This window comes from Phallusia mammillata, chromosome 4, assembly GCF_965637545.1.
Source record: "Phallusia mammillata chromosome 4, kaPhaMamm4.hap1.1, whole genome shotgun sequence".
Taxonomy (NCBI): Eukaryota; Metazoa; Chordata; class Ascidiacea; order Phlebobranchia; family Ascidiidae; genus Phallusia; species Phallusia mammillata.
The window spans coordinates 29,024,151-29,032,379 of NC_137255.1; the positions used below are offsets into that span (position 1 = coordinate 29,024,151).

Consider the following 8,229-nt stretch of genomic DNA (forward strand, 5'->3'; position numbering starts at 1 on the left):
CCCTAAAAAGGGATTGCCATGTAAAAAAGATCGAAAACCACTAACATAATTTTAAAGTTTGCTAGCAATTATACGTAAGAATCGACTTCATACTAAAAGGTATCATATTTATGTGAAGGTTCATCTTTTATAATTCACGTGCATATAATAATAATCATTTATTCCGCATTTAGAAAAATATTTTTGATTTTGGTGTAATAAACTGTATTTTCTTTTATTTATTATAGCAATCACGTTGATTAGTGCAACCAGCAAGGAGGTGTTATCAACTACCACTGCAACAACAGTCACACCAACCACCACTACCAAAGGAACCACGACCACTTTAATAACCACACCAAGTGTGACATTGATCACTAAATCACCATTGTCAAGCACAACAACCAACAACATCGTTCCAGTAACAACCCCCAGAACATTGACATCACCAAAAACTACCATTACCGCAAGCATATTTCCAAAATGTAATCTATTTCGCATATGGGGCTTTTTTAACCAATCACAGGTATCGTTTTCACCGCCGCTTCGTCAGTCCAAACCAATCAGAGAACACTTTGCCTTTGACCAATCACAGGACACGATGCGTGACAACCATGCAATCAACTTATTTTAAATTTTAAGTTCCGTTTCGCAGGTGTAGCTTTTTCATTAGCATTGCTTAGAGTTATGCCAGTTTAAGCATATGTATGTAGTTTTAATGGTAATAGCATTGTTTATAGTGATGCCAGTGTAAGCGTACTATGCGTGTAGTTTTAATAGTAATGGTAATTAAATTAAAAAAAACTGAACTTTAGTTGTTGTGTAGGCAAAACCATAGACCTTTAAAGTTGCAGCTAAAACTCAAAAAATAGAAGCACAACATTTCGTAGAAGCACTTGCTGGATTGGTAGTAACAAAAGAAAGAACCGAAATGTTTTTTGGAGGAAAAAACTTCAGCAGAAGAATAGTCAAATTGGCTTGGATAGAGTGGACAGTCTTTCTGCAGATGTGAAATCTCTGATACAAGCTGGAATTCCAATTTGTCTTTGTACCAGCAAAAATTTATCCAAATTTGACCTTGAATTTTTGTCAAAAAATTGGTTTGGTCAACCAATCTGACGACTGGGGGTTGGTCCAAATTTTGACCGTGTATCAAGCCAAATTGGGGACAGCTATGTCAATGAAGTTAATTATTTGAGCCCTAATTTATACCGATTTAATTTCCAATAAATGTGTATCAAACATTTTCTAGTCCTAAAAAAACCAGTGCAATTAAATTCAACACTCTATGCCTTGTATCTATAAATGTTTAAGTCAAACTTAACACCGAGGCAACTTAACAAATGCAATCAAATAGGACCAAGTTGCTTGTAGCAGATAAAGAAGTGCAGTTGCCAACAACCACTCTTATCCAAAGCACACTATTTCAGGATTGAGTGCTGTATCATTGTAGGACATTTATTGTTGCCGCATGGAAGTATGCTTAAGCCTCAGCATTTTCGACGATGTTTGTGTCATTATTAATTTGATCATGAACATATCATAACTCAATAGAACAATCTTCACAAGAGATTGTATATATTTATGTATATTTTCTGAAAAAAAGAACCTCTACATTGCCAAAACTATCAAACTTCGGAAAGGATAGACTACAGAAAAAGTCTGGCTGACCTGACACAAGCATTTCAAAATTTATGTGTAATGTATAATTGGGGTCTTAAAAAAGTTATTTCAGATTGACGCAGTGCATTCCAGTGTGTCAGATTGACACAGTGCAATCCAAAAATGTTTTAATGTGTATGTATTGTCTCAAAAGATTATGAAAAGTATTGTTACATTTTAAAGATCTGTTAACTTGTGAAACTAATATGTGCAACTTGTTTCATATTGGTGATAAAATGTGATTAATGTTTGTTTAATAAAAATGAAATGGTTTTGGATATTTGTGGAAAGAAAAGACAACAAATTAAAATTGACTGCTTGCTTATGGTTAAACACTATGCCTGCCTTTTTTAAAGTCATCATTATGCTTGCCATTTTCCAGTTTATTAATTACACATATACGACCACAAGACTCACGAAGGCAGTGCAATTCGGGAGGCTTATACAGGACACTTTAACGGATACACTGCAGAAAATGAAAAATTTGGTGTACTAGGTAAATTGGTAGTGAACAAAAAGGTTTTTCAGGCCTAAATTTTTTTAATGACAACAAGGTCAAGGCAACCAGTAGTTTTGACACCAATATAAACAACACTAGTTTTTGACAAGGACATTAATGTGAGGTTTCCAACATGTTTATACAATCATACTATACCAAAATCTAAAATAGAATGATGGTATTTCATTTTATTATTTCCAACTATTGACCACGAAAGCTTTCGTTTACACATTTTAAATATCTTTTACAGAACCTCAGGATTTGATACATGTGTTTTGCCCCACCATAACTTAAATGAGTGCTTTTTGGAAGGAGGTGCATAGGCAATTATTGTTCTGTACTTGCCAAAAACAATTTTAGGACAGATTGGAGAGGTCAACAAATCAACTGACATGGGCCTATATGCTATTAAAAAAAAATAGCACCCACAAACACTTGGTTACAAGAAAATAACACAGCATTTGAACTGGGTATTTGTATAATCCAAAGGTTGTTAACAACAAAAGATGTCAACTCATTACAGAATTGATAGTACACTGCAAAAAATAATGGCTCACTATTGAGCCATAAGGACCAACCTTTAACTGTACTGACTCATTTTTCCCTTATTTTTTGACTGGAAATGAGCCGAAACCATTTTTAATTTTCAGCCAACAAACTTTTAGTGTGAAAGTAGAAACATGGCTCATTACAAGCCGATACTGGATTGATATAAGCCATGTTTAAAAAGATTTTTAAAATGGGCCATTCCAAACCATTTTTGGCTTGAATTCAGCCTTTTTTATTTTTTGGCTTCATAGCTAGCTAATTTTTTTTGCAGTGTAAGATTATACTGCTGATCACTGTAAACATTTTGGAAGTTTAAGCAGTATGTTGATTTCAGATATTTATGTCATTTAAAGTATGGTAAGTGATGGTGATTATAGGTCTCTATAGCCATACAGCCTTTTAAAAGTAGCTTTAAATATAAAAGACCAGCCCTCATTGTTGCCATTACATGCAAGCATTGCATTTTAGTAAACATGAACACTTCTATCTTGCTGCTTGCTTTCACGATGCGATGGTATCTAAAACAAAATTGCATATATTTCTCTGAAAGTAGCCTGTGTGCTGCTGTGCATAATATCAGTAATTTTACAAAGAGAAAAATATAATCTATCTAGTTTATTGCAATACATTATATACTGGTCATTACCTGCACTTTTGTACTGAATGCTTCCATTTTCGCCATATTTTCAAAATAAAATATTATTTTGACTTGAAAAAGCAGTGACGACCTTACAACATCAAAAATACGCAAAGTAAACCACTACGCAACGGCCTACGTGACGTAACGAAAGTCCGCAAAAATCCGCCCCTCTGATTGGTTAAAAAAGCCCCATATGCGAAATAGATTACATTTTGGAAATATGCTTACCGCAACCGACACCACATGGTCCGTCACCATTTTTACCACATCCATCCGACCAAGCCAACCACCCTCAGAAACCAACACTCAACAAGGTAGTGACTTTTCGCGAGTGTTTCTCACCAAAAAAACTATTTTCGTAGTCATCTGCATTACTAAAGTAAATGTCATTCGTTTTGCTTTAAGTTTTACTTTTAGGAACACCATACACCGGCTGTCAACTATATTAATTAGGCCAAACTTGTTTGCGCTTTAACAGGAAGCACTACCAACGTCACCGTAGCATTAGCAGCATGTGGGAGTGTAGTCATCATAATCTGCATTGTCGTTGCCATTGTGACGTTGCAAAAACGTAGAAGGAGGTAAGCGGCATGTTTGCAAAAGCAAAATGCTCGATATTGCTACAAAAAAAAACAAATTTTCGTTTTAGAAGTAACTTGTTTTTAATTTCTTAAATAAAGTTAACAAATGTACACATTTATATTGTCGACTTGTCAATAAATGCATTTAATTCCCAGGCGCGAATTGTCAGTGAAGTTGGAAGAGGAAAGTGCATATGTCAACATAAGTAAGTACATTTGTTCAAAGCAGAGTAACAGTAAATCAAAATACAACCATAGATAGATTGAACAAATATTTTGTCAAGCTTTACCGTCGACTTATACGAACCAATAACATTGATTTGGACTTGTCGGAATTCTTTATTTTTTGTCGTTTTTTGCACTTTATCTGTTTCCAGTGGTGACAAAAATAACACAAAGTGTGTTGTATTTGTTGTAAACAGGTGGAAATCGCCAGGTTGCAGAAACACACAACAATCCACCGATCTATGTCAATAACTCTGTACAATCCACGACGTCACCACAACAACCTGATGACATAGATCCTTATTACGTCGCCCACAAACAAGGTACCGATGACGCAATCATTAATTCATAATATGGTGTTCATAGATGGGCAACATATACAGTAGAGTAGATGAACGAATATAGGCCTCGTCTATTTGTAGTCAATTTTCATGTTTTATTATAAATCTGCTTTTTGGGCAGAAAATGTTTTGCAAATTGCGCTTGTTTTTTGTTTTTTTGTTATATATTTCGACAATCGTCGGCAGTCCGAGAACTAAAAATCGCCCTTTGTCGTTCACGGGATTCGAACCCAGCATAATTACGGGGACGAAACCCGATCAGGTTTTGTATGTGGGTCAGGCGCGCCAGGCCATTCGGTCAAGTTCCCGCCCCCACTTGTTTGCACTTGTTTTATTAAATGGAATCCATTGTCCGTTTGTAGAAACCCACAAAGAACCCCGACCAACTTACGTCAATAACTCCGTACAACCAACCACGTCACAATCACAAGCTGATGACGACCATCCCTATTGCGTCAGCCAAGAACGACGTCCAGAGTACATAACATTTGATCCTTAATTAATAAGTTACTCTTTCTATTTTTGATTGCTAAAATACAGATATTTCTTCCCACCTTTTCTTTTTTAGTTTTATTCTTTAGAACTCGCTGGTTAAAATGGATCTTCATAAGATTTAAAATGCATACCACAACAATCACGTTTCAGCAATTCCCACGGAAACTTTATTAGTTTAACTCTGCCTCCAGCAAAATGTCCCCTTCGTCAATACATCCATACTTACCTGACATGTACTTGTATTTTTTGTATGAAAGCGGGCAGCAGTTATGGCTGAGCCACCCTCATTTTTGTTTTAGAAAACCCGAGTTACAGCCAAACTTGGTGGAATTGCTGCACAGATGGGACATAGTGTGAATTCAGTTTTATGTCCTCTTTGCTTAGTGTAAAGCGCAAACCGAACCAGAAAAGCCAGTCTCAAATTACAACTCTGTAACATCGGTGGTGGCGAGGAACGTAGTATATTCAAAATGTTGGACTGGACACACATTAACTGCATGGTTAACAAAACAAAACAAAAAACTGTCTGTAAAATTTGGACGGGCCTTCGGTCGTTTATTTCCCGCCGCAGCACAGAGCCCCTCGGTAAGCTAACCTCGGTATGTGCAAAGCTGCTAAACCGTTTGCTTCAGTCTGGACACTAGTTGTCAGTATTGGGATCAAATAGACATAGAATAACTAAAGCTGCTCTGAGCTAAAAAAAAACTGCTCTGAGCTGTTTCCATACTCTTGGCGTACACGTGTGTATGAAAGTAAAATATTTATTTTGTTTTCCGAATCGCCTATTTTCAACGTTTGCAAAAAGTAAAATGTTAAACAGTCAAAACAAACGGATAATTACACTTAGTAAACTCAAACTTAAAACTTGCACTCATTATAACATACTGTTGTTACTGAATTATTTCGGCAGGCATGATAAATCGATCTTATGCACTAAGCCTGCTGACCAGAACACTGCAATAACGGCTCACCACTAAAGCCAATTACTCCCGCACACTGGTTTAGCTGATGGGCGCAGACTTATATTTAAAACAATGTAAAAACGACAAACATTACACCGGGCACGTGACAACCCACCACCAATACCAATACTAACACCACCACGTTTACGGCGCCTAGAGAAAAGCCATTTAATTGACTAACGACGATCCAACTAACATCTATAATAGTAGATACGGGGGTTAACGACGAATCGCATTCAACCTATAATAAAATACTGCGTGACAAATAAACAAAAGAAACTTTCATTCAATTTACAAACTGTTAATAGTTATTTCCAAACACATCTAACCGCCCAAAATATTATGATTAAATCCAATGTTTGTTTTGACATGTTGATGTGTTTAAATGTTGCTTGGTGTTTCGATTCTGTATACGCATATATGTATTTGTTTTTATGTCCAAAATATTTTGTTCTAATTATGTTTTGCGCTAAACACAGGATTCAACAGCAAGAATCCTAACCAGCCTTTGTTTCGTTACACGTGGCAAGCGCTTTTGACCATTGCGCCAAGTGTTCGTCATTTAATATTGATTTTGCCTGTTAAGTATTTTTATTAGTGATGCACCGAACCCGACTAAAAAGGTTCGGGCCGAAACCGAATATTCGGCCATGAGGCCGAATAATTTCGGCCGAATCAGGCCGAACCTAAAATCCCCTTTCTTATGGATGTTTTCAACTAAACCTTGCGTTGTAGATGCGAGAGAACTCAATTTTGACAAACTAAAATCACTTTCACAATGTATAAGCTTTAGTAAACATCTAATATTTTGCGGAAAACGTGGCTCGTATTTTATAGATACAACAAATAGTTAGTTCCTGATGTTTCGGATGGGCGAAAATGAAATTTTGGGCCTAAATTCAATGCAATACAAAAGTTCGGTTTCGGCCGAATTTTTAAAAAAGTTCGGGCCGAAACCGAAACATTTGAAAACAGCGGATTCGGCCGAAATGTTTCGGCCAACCGAAACTTCGGTGCATCACTAATTTTTATCCCATAGCCATTTTCACCTGACTTCTAGAATCAGCTATCGATGTTATGTAAAGTCTCCAAAAGGATTCAGTCGCAAAGATGTATTGAAAATACAGCAGGAGTTAAGTAATCTTTTGTTTAACATGTTTCTTGAGTTGTCAGATTTAGATGATTTAGGTTTTTTGTTACACAACGGGTTCGATTTAAGGAGTTGATGTGTAACCAACAAGTTGTTTTAATAGTTAATGCCACCTCTTAGCGATGACTCATTTTTAAATTGAACACAGATTTCACTTTTCTTAAAACTTGTCCAGAAGATTTAGTAAGATTCATGTGAAAAAACTATTTATCTGTCAACAATTTCAAGCAGTTTTGACTAGAGATTGTGCCTTGAATATTGTGTTACTGTATCAAATAACAGTGATTACTTTGGCTTTTGGATTATTTTGTAGCCTACAACAATCATGGCATTGTTAATTATGTTGTTTATGTTGTGTTTGTCTGTTTCTGCTGAAACACGCACTTGGCATATCTACAACGGTTTTCAATATTTCATGGAAATGACTTCAGTCACTTCATACGCTGAAGCAGAGATGGGATGTTCTGCGTTGCAAGCTAATGTAGCCGATGTCAAAATCACTGAAATCTTTGAGTTTTTGAGGAAATATATCAACCTGACAGGTAATGTTTATCCACATTTGTTAATTTTAAGCCAGTTTGACATATTTTGCAGATATCTTCGCGATAGTGTGATGATATATAGCAAAATGACGTCATAACACCATGACGACCTTGACTGCAATAGTCACATAAATATTATTATCAGTTTTTATTAGTAAACACATGTTTGATTTGAAATGAACGTAATCAGATATTGTTTCCACGCAAGTGACTTTAATTTTTTTTCTTGCTAACATACAATGCAATTTGATCTGTGACCGTTTAAATTTAAACAATTTAAATTTTCGCTTTAGATGAACCCTTCTCGCTTTACATCGGTGCTAAAAGTGTTGGAAACACACATAAGTTTCGATGGAGTGATGGAAGTAATGCTTATCTTACAACATCCATGTGGTTCCCTGGACAACCAGATAATATAAAAGTGATAATTGCGTCACAATGGGTATTTTTTACAAACGCCTTGATGATCAAGACTTATATAGATGCCATGATGTACCGTGTACACATTACAATGCGAGATACATTTGCGAGAAAAAGTCAAGAGGTAAGCAATGTTTGGTTACGCTGATCATTGTAATCGATGATAAAAATAAGTTAAATTAAA

At 35.8% G+C, this 8,229-nt stretch overlaps 1 long non-coding RNA gene across 1 annotated transcript; it reads right to left on the bottom strand.

Moving 5' to 3' along the window:
• Positions 1-2,003: 2,003 nt before the first annotated feature.
• LOC145225034 (uncharacterized) lies at positions 2,004-3,553 on the bottom strand. The gene is made up of 2 exons (XR_013859790.1): positions 3,336-3,553; positions 2,004-3,207 (listed from the first exon to the last, which is right to left on the bottom strand). It is a non-coding gene; the product is annotated as an uncharacterized LOC145225034 (long non-coding RNA).
• Between the last annotated feature and the right edge of the window lie 4,676 nt (positions 3,554-8,229).